The sequence below is a fragment of the Aulonocara stuartgranti genome (assembly GCF_965226115.1).
Source record: "Aulonocara stuartgranti genome assembly, chromosome: 10".
In the NCBI taxonomy this organism is placed as follows: Eukaryota; Metazoa; Chordata; class Actinopteri; order Cichliformes; family Cichlidae; genus Aulonocara; species Aulonocara stuartgranti.
Window position 1 is genome coordinate 35,543,455 of NC_138946.1, and position 11,533 is coordinate 35,554,987.

Below are 11,533 nucleotides of genomic sequence, written 5' to 3' on the forward strand. Positions count from 1 at the left end.
CATGTTCTTTGACTTCTCTAGTGCTTTTAACATGATCAGACCATCACTGCTGGGTAATAAGCTCACGGAAATGCAGGTGGACGCCCCACTGGTAGGGGAAAGTATCAGGGATGGACAGGAGGAGGAGTACAGGAGTGTGGTGGACAGCTTTGTTGAGTGGTGTACGCTAAACCATCTACAACTTAACATCACAAAGACAAAAGAACTGATTATGGACTTTAGGAAGCAGGCTCCTCCTCCTAACCCTGTCACCATCAGAGGGGCTGATGTGGAGATCGTTGAGGACTACCGGTAACTGGGGGTACACTTGGGCTGTAAACTGGACTGGACCAAGAACACCAATGCTATCTTCAAGAAAGGGCAGAGTCGGCTTTTCCAACTGAGGCGACTCAGGTCCTTCAATGTTGGTAGGAAAATGCTGACCATGTTCTATAACTCGTGTTGGAGAGCGTCGTGTTCTTGACAGCTGTGTGCTGGGGAAGTGGGGTGAAGACAGCTGATGCCAACAGGCTGAACAAACTGATTAAAAAGGCTGGTTCTGTCCTGGGTGTCAGACTTGAGAACCTGGAGGAGGTGTATGAGAGGAGAATGCTAAAAAAGCTTCTTTCTATCATGGACAACCCCTGTCACCCCATAATGGACCATCGGAGTAAACGCAGCAAAAGACTCATTGCCCCGAAATGCAGAACCGACCGCCACAGTAAATCCTTTGTGCCGGTGGCAATAAGACTGTATAACTCTTCCTCACTCTGCAGGGGATTTTCCTGAGACTATTACCAATGTTTTTCTGTTCCTTTTCAGACCGTGCAATATTACCCAACAGTACCTTATTGAATATTGAATATTTGTTTCATCCCCCCATCATACGCTGCTATATATACTATGTCACTTTCTAGAATCACCTGCACTGATAGTTAAGTTATTTCTTCTCCAGGATACAGTCATTTATATTACTTTGTTAGAGTTATTTGATACTATGTCTTGCACTATCCTATTACTGTATATTACTGTATAATACTTTTCTTATTGTATATATTATATAGCTTATTCATCTGGTCCTCTGTCTCTCCTGCTGTGTTGAGCATGTACATAACAAAATAATTTCCCTCAGGATAAATAAAGTTATTCTTATACTTATTCTTATTGTCATTTTTTTTATTTACAAGATGCCCGATGCTTCAAGTTATCAATTACCAGATATTATTATGGGCATGAAAAATTGTAAGATTACAAACACCAGCTACCATTTCAGTTTTACATGAACAGGTAATCGTACAGCTTCAAATATTTTTGATCATATTCCTAAATGGATAAATGATCTAAAGCTGCCTTTCTGTCTATTTGATGTGTCTGTATAGTTTTTGGCTTAAAGGAAACTGACTGTGTAGTTCCTTGTTATGTAGCAATGGAAAAGAACATACCAATAATCCTGCTTATCAGGGCTGTCAGTCGCTTTCTTTCTTTCGACTTTCTGTTAGACAGATACTGAAGTCACTGCAAGAGCATACTTTAGCTGTGGGGCAATCACACTCGTGGGTTTTGTTTTTTGTTTTTTGGTCTAACCGGTTAGACCTCTTGTCAGTAATGTGTAGGTGTAAACAAAATGTGTATGGATAGCATTTTATGACTCTAGTTAGTTTTGCTTTTGTGGCAGCTATGTTGTTGGTTAGCTTTTCTTAATACCATTAATATAGTCTATTTTCATGGTACACACTTTCTCAGAAAGCAAGAAAAAGTATGCAACTTTTTCTTTTTTTGCCTGTCCGTTTGTTTTGTTTTTTAGCCATCAAAATAATTGCCTGAAGGCCAAGAAAGATGCCAAACGGATTTACTTTACCAAGTGGATCATCGCGGCCTTGTGCAGTGTAAATGGTGGCTGGCTACACAGCTATGGTTACCATGATTAGCACATTGAAGCTGGAAGATGAGCGCTAACATTTACCACCTGATAGAAGATATCGTGAGGATTCTCAGTGGTCAGGGGCAGATGCGATTGCATGGCTGGTTGTTGTAAAAGGATCAAGCTTCAGTCAGGGGAAATACTAATATAATCCATCCACAATACGAGGTTATTCATTAATACAATGCTGCATGGGCTGGGCTGTAGTTACATTGTAAGGTTTTAAAAATGGATGCTGTCAGACCGAGCGGGCGGTCTTTCCTGAGCTCCTGTTACTATGAACATTTCATGGTCATGGTCAAGATGGCGCCGGTGAGGTCGGCTGCCGTGCTAGATGCTCTGCCCCAACTTGTCCACCTTTTGCTGTTTTACAGAGCCGGGAAAACACAAAGACTGAGGAGGAAAAGATTCTGTCCTGCTCTCCCGTCAGTAGTGACCGGCAATGTCAGATTGCTGGTTAATAAGATGGAGGATATCACTGCGCTAACAAGGACAGGGAAAGTTTTCCGAGAATGCAGTGTTATGTGATTCACAGAGACATGGCTGCACAAAAACATCTCGGACCAGGTGGTGGATATAAACGGATTTACATGTGTGAGAGCAGACAGGGACCCAGGCAGCAGCGAGAAGAAGAGGGGAGGAGGACTCGCTCTTTATGTTAACAACCGCTGGTGTTCCCCCAGTCACGTTAAGGTGAGGATGGCTGTGTGTAACAAACACATCGAACTGTTAGCAGTCGGTCTTCGACCATATTATTTACCGCAGGTGTTTTCCCTCGCCCCTATCGTCATTGTTTATATCGTGAGTGACGCCAACGCCGGGCAGGCATATGACGTCATCAGCTCTGCGACAGCAGACCTACTAAATCGTAGCCCCTCTGCGTTTGTGGCTATAATGGGCGATTTTAACCACACAAACCTCTCCACTGTTCTACCTACATTCAAGCAGTATGTGGACTGCAAAACAAGAGACAATAAAACACTGGACCTGTTTTATGCCAATGCTACTGAGGCATACACCTCCAGCCCTCTCCCTCCTCTGGGCAGGGCTGATCACAACCTGGTCTACCTCCAGCCCCTTTACAGACCGGCCGTCCAGAGACAACCTGCAGCCATAAAAACCGTTACAACATGGACAAGGGTGTCGGAAGAGACTCTGCAGGGATGCTTTGAGTCAACGGACTGAGATGTTCTTTGTGATTCTCATCAGGACAATATTGACAGTCTGACGGGCTGTGTTACAGATTATATTGATTTCTGTGTTGACACTGTGGTTGCTGTTAAGGTTCAAATATTGAGGAAGGAGAGTACAAACAACCATTGGTCCAGAAGATCTTGGTCAAACAACTGATTTTAATGAATACACGCGTGGGAAGACCACTCTGTACGCAGACAGGGATTGATCTTCGACTTAATCAAAGCATACACAGATTTTTATAGCATCAGGGTTTAAATTAATGACGCCCCTTCATACGTCACAGACAGAATATATACATACGTCAAATCAAAATCTCAATGACTTTTAACACAGTTTAAAAGAACATTGTCTTCTATCTTCATAACAGGTACATCCTGTCACTACTGGATGCTCGCTTGTCATCTTGACACCTCAGCAGCAGTTCTGCGACAAACTGCTCTCTTTTTGCAACCCCAAGCAAAACACGACCAAACTTTCACCCATAAATGATTCTCTCTAACTGAGTGTGTGTATGTGTGTGTGTGTGTGCTAACCACAATTGCACCCTATTTCACCTCGCCGACTAGCTCCTGACCTCTAACCAGACAGAGAGACAGAAGCCACTCTCAGATATGTAATAACCGAACTGAAACTATGTATATGTCATCTACTAAATAAATGTTTTAATCAAGAACCTCTACTAAAAGCTTAATACAAGAATATGAACATATAAAAGATATTAAAAATAACCTGATATAAGTGTTTTGTAAGCATGTATTGCAATTCCTTCTATGTTCTAGTTTCCCTCAACATGTATCACCTGGACAGTCACGCCAGTGAAGCTTAAGACCCTTAATGAACCGAACATCAACTCAAAACAAGCACAGATATGCAATATGTATAAAATAGTTATAACTGCATCTGGAATACAAGGTTAATATGATAACCGTATGCATAAACATCTTAAGGCCATCTTAAAGCTATCTGTTACATTGTTAGAGCAATGATCATACTGCAGATTATATTATTAATGCAATGGTAATGATGATGATTCTTTAACAATAGCAGTAAAATAATTTCCCTGCTCCACATTGCCAAAAAAAACCCATTTTGTGCTTCCCCAACAATAAGCCCTGGGTTACCAAAGAAATCAAAGCAACCCTGAACAAGAAAAAAAGAGCTTTCAGAAACGGTGACAGAGATCAGCTGAAATTGGTGCCGGAGCTTAAAGCCAAGATTGCAGAGGGTAAAGAGTCCTACAGAAGGAGGCTGCAAAACAAACTGCAGAAAAACAACACCAGGGAAGTGTCGAATGGAATGCGGGCCATCACTGGCCTGAGACAAAAGAGAGGTGTTGGGATGGATGGGAATGTCGGAAGTGCTAACAACCTAAATCTGCACTTCAATAGTTTTGACTGCCCTGCGTCTCCTGTCTCCACACCCAGCTCTTCCCATCTTCTCCTTTCTCCTCCCCCCTCTCCTGCCCCCTCAGACTGTCTCACCCTGTCCCTCTCAGCAGATGACATCAAAAGAGAATTGGGCAGACTCCACTCCAGCAAAGCTGCTGGCCCTGATGGTGTCATTCCCAGGGCCCTCGGGTGCTGTGCTTCCCAGCTGTCTGGAGTTCTACAACGGATCTTCAGCATGTTTCTGGAAATGCAGAGAGTCCCATCACTCTGGAAGACATCCTGCCTGTTCCCTGTTGTGACCAGGAGATATTTTATTTTGTATTCTTATGATCACAGTTATAATTAGAAGTATCAATCATTAATCATTTACCATTGTGGAATCTGATGACAGTATAATCTTTGTTTTATATCTATGGTAATCTGAGTAAAGATTAATGTATGCAGGTTATCATCATTGTAATCAAGTCTCAAATGGTATCCACAGCATTGTATTCACCGTCCATAACTGGAGGGTCCAGCAGGACCTTGTTCTAATTCATTTGCAGGCCTACATCAGAACATGCACATAGAGAGTTATGTAAACACGCACGTTCACCCTTATTTACACAGGGAGGTCATGTCAGGACATTCTCTAGTTGGACACACAGGCTCACAGAACTGCACAACATGACATGTCACACACTTGTTTTTCTCTAAAGTATCATCTGATGTTTGTATAAGGAGAACTTTGGACTATGGGGAGACTGTTATCATTTCCAGTAAGGTCTAACTGTGTGATGTCATCATGGGTTTATATAAGGATGGGGAACGGTCCACTCTTTGGAGATCTGTGGCTGTACGCTTGTCTTCCCATGCTTCTGTCTTAGAAGTATGTAATAAAATCACTATGTTTGTCACCTACACGGACTCGGCTGTTTTTCCTTCTTACCCAAACTGAACCAGACGTAACAACTTGGTGCCGAAACTCCGGTTGGGGGAGAGGGGAGCTTGCAGCTATCGTGTGGGTGACAAACAGGGGCGGAAGCCAGCAGCTTATCTGAGTGACGCCAGGCGGAATAAGAAAAGGAAAGGTGAGTGCCACCTGTTGATTTTTATCCAAAGGCGCTATATTGGAAGTTAAAACTAAATTTAATTAAATAATATTCACTCAGTCTGGGCTTCTGGCGTTGGTCCATAGTGATCTTGAGTAATTAGTTTTAAAATAGGGCATAGTAGTCTGACTAAATTTATTGCTGTTTATTTTGGGGGTGAATTTTGAGTTAAGAAGTTATGTGTTTAAGTTAATACGGTTTAAGGTGTGTGGAAGCAAATAAATACGGTTTAAGAGGTTTAAATGTGGGTTGACTGGATGCCAGCAGTCACCTGGGTAGTGTAGGGCATTTGGTTTTAATTGGGTAGCAGAGACGGTCTCGGGCTTCAGATAAATGAAACTGGATGGCAGGGGTCCAACAGTGAGGCTTTTAAAACAAGTAAATTCGTTTAGGACTGAGAAGCTAGGCTCTCTAAGAATGCAGTTTGTTCAGCAGGTGGCGCTGACACCTGACCGCGGACGCGTGGTTAGGCTTTTGCCCGGTTTTGGCCTCCCGCTGGGGACTTGGGACTCCCGGTTAATTGGCCAGGTAATCTATGAGTGATTGCCTTCTACTGCATTGATTGATTAAGAAGGTTAGACCTGGCTGCATCCTATCTAAACGTTGGGCACACTGAGCTTTAAGTAAAGCCAAAGCGTGAACTGTGATGTGTCACGTGGCCGGTGGAGCTCCGTGTTTTCCTGGCGGGGAAGTAGTTTTAAAAGTAATTAGAATTTAGTAATTTGACCGTTCTTCAAGGCGGCGTACTTGAAACGGTAATTGATCAGCAAGAGCCGGGCTCTGGGCTGAAAGATGCTTTTAAATTAGTCAAAACTTTAGGAACACCAGCAGAGAAATAGAGAAGTGAGATAAAGTTGTTCTGGCATATGGTGTTTTCTTAGGAATTCGAGCGCTCTCGGGAGGGCGTTCCCGAGGCGTGTATTGACCAGCAAGGCTAGGCCTGGGCTATAGGTGCTTTTAAATTAGTCAAAAAGTTAGGTGTAACCTCTTCTAGCATATGACGTCTATGCGGGCCCGTGTGTATATAGGATATAAATTACCCGTGTGTGTGTGAATTTAAAAGTGTAAATTGTATAAACTGTCTTGTGTTGTTGAATTTCTTCTGTGTGGATCCAGAGTGTGAAAAAACGAAAACGCCTTTCTCTTCTCTCGCTGTTAGAGAAGAGGAGAGTGTGTGTGTGTACAGCTGCGGCCCTTGGTTTCATCTCCCTATTTCTCCATTTCTGTCCTTCTGAGCTTCTCTTTGTTAGGTGAAAGGGGGTCTCAGAGGTATGGTTAAAAGATTTCAGTATATTAAATAAACTAAACCTTGTAGTCTTGTGTTTGTGATTTCCTAATGTGACTATGGTTTAATAGAATTCAAGGAGTAATGATCCCTTGTGTAAAACTCCCGTAAGGTAGGAGTGCGGGGATAAATATCTTGACAAAATTTGAGAACTTTGTGTGATTGCTGGGAGATTTTTTAGTTGGGTCGTATTTCTTCTCTACCTGGAAAAGGCAGAGATCTGTGCTTCATTTGATGTTGTGTATATAAAGTCTTTTAAAAAAGTTGGTTGAGTCTCTCGTATAAGGAGGGAAAACGGTGCATGGTAGATTGTCTGGATTATTTTTGTATGTGAAAACTTTGTAGTTGTTAGGAAAGTGAATGTGAGAGTGAATTTTCGCTGGCTTTGCGTGCTTAAAACTGTTGCAGTAGACGTTTGTGAAGTTTTGTTGTGAAAGGACGATTAGAGTGTGTGTGTGTGTGTAGGTGTGTCTGTGAGAGAAAGACAAGGTGGGGGCCGAGTGCTGTGTGTGTGTGACTTTCTGCATGACAGAAGAGGAAGGAGAAGTAGGTCAGTTGATTTTCTGTGAAATAAGAATAGTCAAGAAAAAGGGAAAACAATAAAGTGTGGAAGTGTGAGTGAGATATTGTCTCTGACTGGGGAAGCAGTGAGAGTAGAGGTCACCATATTCCCCTGCTGGACACAAGAGAGAACATGATTTGGAGTGTTGTGGAGGAAAATGATTAGTAATAACATCAAGCAGTTTTTGTGTTTGCAGTCAAGAACATATGAAATTTTTACTTGTGGGGTTTAAAGTTAGTAAAGAGTTAAATCTACCCTCCTCAAGACTAGGAGTGAGTGATAAATACGGGAAATGAAGCAGGATTTATAAGGTCTTCAACTGATCCTTGGTTCAGTTCAATAATTTAGGCAGTTATGTTTATACAAATACTAAATGTATGTTTAGTGTCTTCATACAGGTGTTTTTTCTTAACCTGGAAACCTGAGTACGGCAGCAGAAGACAGGCCAAGCTTTGGCTAAAAATTCACGGCTGGACACCAGAGTTGTCCCCACCCCTCCCGGAAAAAAAGAGAGAATGTAGTTTTAGGCAGGTTTTTCTCGCTGAACTGCTCTGGGTGCTGTGTCCCTGAATCTCACCAGTGTTAACCTCTGGCGGAAGACATGGAAAAAAGGAAAAGATGTTCCTGGTAAATGACTGAAACAAATAAAACCACACACAACCAGAGACAGGTATGAGAAGTGTGAGGAACAGACACATGTGCATGTTAGAGGAATGCCTCATTTGAGAAAAAGTTAAATTAACCCATACACTGCATTTCGTTGCCCTGTACCTGTGCATGTGCAATGACAATAAAGTTGAATTCTATTCTATTTTATTCTATATACAGAAGCACCCATACATGCAATGAAGAAACAGCTTACATACATGTGCACGTACATGCAAGATTAAAGTAGCGACATTTAACATACACCTGTTTTTAAATGATATAGTTTATCCACTACTGACAAATAAACTCTCTGGGTTGCAAGACAACAACTTAACGTCAAAAGACAAAGACACTGGTCTGATGATTAAGTGAAGACACGACAAATTTAGTGGTTAAAAGGGTCGAATTGGGACATGTTTTTGTTGATTGTTTAAGACAAATGACTACTGAATGATAGAAAATTCCTTTTTAGGTTTCTAAACAGGATCTTAAGAATTTTAACACGTACCTGTGTTGTCCTGTCAACTTGGGGGGTTATAAGAAAAAACAAAAAGGGGGGAGAGGTGACCCCGGTGTTTCTCCCCTCTCTGGATAACACAGCCAACACAACACAGCCAACACAACATCATTTTCCTGTTCACCTGTTTTGTTTTGTTTTTGTTTTTTCTGAAAGCCGAAGCTGACCTGGACTCCTACCCTCCCCTCTACCATCGTTGCCCTCTCCGCGACCATCTTTGACCCTTTGACCCCTGAAGGCCACAGCAGCTGGACTCACAACAACAACTTGAGGATGTCAACAGTGCTGCAAAAAAGCGATCTCATGCAGCAGAGACGGAGAGCACTAAACCTAAAGCCCGTTTCACTACACGGGGGAAAATTCCCAGACTGTGTCAGCTGACAGACCTGTGACGAGACGCGCATTAAGCCCGGAGGAAAAGGGAGGGTGAGCAAAAGAATGCTGACCTCTGAGAAGAGCCGAACAGCAGAGCTGCAGAAGGCCGTGGAGCAAAGTAAAGACAACATAAATAGACTCCAATCTGACGTGGAAGGAAAAGACTCTGAGGTGTTTGCCCTCAGTAAGAGCTCAAGGCATCAGAGCAGAAATTGAGCATGGCTCCGGAGGAGCTGGCTGCTAATTGAACTCATCAGTCAGACTTGGAGTCCCACATACAGGACTTGAAATCAGGCGGAAGCTTGCTGGAGCAGGAGGTCGCCAGACCTGATGCAAAGCTCCAACAGCAGGAGCAAGCCCTGAAGGAGCTACAGAAGCAAAAGGGTCAAGTTACAAGGAGAAGATGCAGGCAGCTGCAACAACGGATGCAAACAGACCCAAAGAGGAGGGCAGGACCTCAGGGCATGCTTCAGGCCGCTGGTTTACCCAAACAACAGAGCAGGAAGGTGATGAACACAAACACACCCCAACACACAAAAAGAGAAACACACACATGAACACTTATGCACTCGTTGAGTGAGTGAAAACTGATACACACCCATGCACCAAAATCAAAATGTTGATTCAATTCACTAAGAAGTGACACACAATGCTCCAGCTGCTGCAATGAAGAATGCTTTATTAACAAAGGCTCAATGCTGCACACAACAAATCCAAATACAGAATCTGTTACAATAATAAGTCCAGAGGGCATTTGTGTGGTTTGGGGAGCAGAGTCCAGAGCGGTTTGGTTATGAAAACGATGCCCGTGCGAGATATCTGGGGCTTAAGGCCTCGACTCAATTGTTTACTGTACACTAAAAAGAAAAGAAAACAGCCTGAGCAGTGGTGCAGAGTGAAAACGATGAATTAACAGTGTGAGTCTTATTTCAGAGCGCCACATCATTGTGATGGAGACTTAATAAAAGGAGGAACACACGGACAAAGAAGAAGAGAAAGGGGGGGCAGCCCTTGAACACGATTGCCTGAGGTATTAAAGTTCTGTACTAAATTCTGGTTTCCAGTGTGAGAAAAGTCACGCAGTGCCAGTAGAAGAGCTAGGTTGAGTGATGATTCTAAATTACTGTAAGTAAATCATCGTACACCCGTTCAAGTTTCATGATAACGGGGATCTAGACTTTGTTGAACTCTAGGCAATTTGAACAGCTAAGATTTGAGTGACCAAGTAGCAGTTGAATAAAAGTAATTGAATAAGTGTTGAAATAAACAGGCAGAATTAAGAGAATTAAAACATTTCAAGAGCTCAAATTACTTAATATGGAAACGGTTCTATTTTGTTTCACGAACGCAAAACATATAGGTTTAGGAATAGGAAAAGGTTGAGGTGGTGTTGATTTGACTCTGTGTAGGTTTAGGTGGGTATTTTTATTGATGGGAGGAATATTCAGTGACAAGTCCTAAGACCCGGGCGTGGGTATTTTTGTTTTTGTTATCTTTTATTTTATTTTGTTTTATATTTTGAACAGTGCACTGATTTTTGTTTGTGAATCTTTTCTTTAAGCAGATCTGCACATCGGAAATTACAAGCATTACACGTCAGCGAGAAAATTGTTGTAAGTGAGTTTCTCCGCATTGAAATGGGTTCTGGAGGAAACACTTGTGGGGACAATTAGAAAATGAGAGTCCCTGCCCAAAAAAGGATTCAGCGAGGTAATCCGATCTCAAGTTCTTCTTTTTCTTTTTGAAATGAGCTCATTTTGCTGAGGGCGGAAATCTAAATGCGGCGATGGTTTCCACTATCAGCAAAGAAAGAAAAAATGGATGAATGAATGAATGGATGAAAGACTGGAAATAAAACAAACGGACTGACTGGTAAAAGCTGACAAGACTTGACTACGACTTAAGGTTAACCTCCACCGAGATAGAACAAGAGGGTGGATGAATTTATGTGTGATTCTTTTTACAGGAAATCTTTTTATAGCACCTCTGGAATGTGGATGTGCTGCTAATGTTTGCTTTGCTTTGTTAAGAATGCGTGAGAAGGGTGCAGTAGAAAACAGACAAGTGACATGAAAACAAGTAATAATAACAAATAACTAATTTGGGGACAGTTTAACCTAGAGCCCACTAACTGGCCATTAGGGGCTCTCTCTCTCTCTCTCTCTCTCTCTCTCTCTCTCTCTCTCTCTCTCTCTCTCTTGGAGTAATATTGCCCAAGTGTGAATAAAACAAATTGTGGCAATAAAAGTGATTTAATGATTGGAGAAACCGGAACATGATACTTGTCTGTTGTGCTGAATCTTTTATTACTCTTATGATTTGCAGGTGGTTGTAAATAAGCTGTTTGCTTTAACAGGTTTGCTTTTTAGCTGAATTGCAAAATACAACTAGAACGATTAATTGAGACTAATCGCAACTAACCTGAAACTGAGGAGGTTCTATATAAGGAAGAATTAAAACAGATATAAAATGCATCTGATCTTTAATTGCAGGTGTAACCATGAAGATTTTTGGTACATATTGCAGGTTGTTGCTCATTATAGAATTTGTGCTCAGCTTCATAAGGCAAA

General features: G+C 42.0%; 1 long non-coding RNA gene across 1 annotated transcript; it reads left to right on the forward strand.

Moving 5' to 3' along the window:
• The first annotated feature begins 4,782 nt into the window (after nucleotides 1-4,782).
• LOC309715603 lies at nucleotides 4,783-8,833 on the forward strand. Its single transcript, XR_014279246.1, has 2 exons — nucleotides 4,783-8,050; nucleotides 8,116-8,833. It is a non-coding gene; the product is annotated as an uncharacterized lncRNA (long non-coding RNA).
• The last annotated feature ends 2,700 nt before the right edge of the window (nucleotides 8,834-11,533 follow it).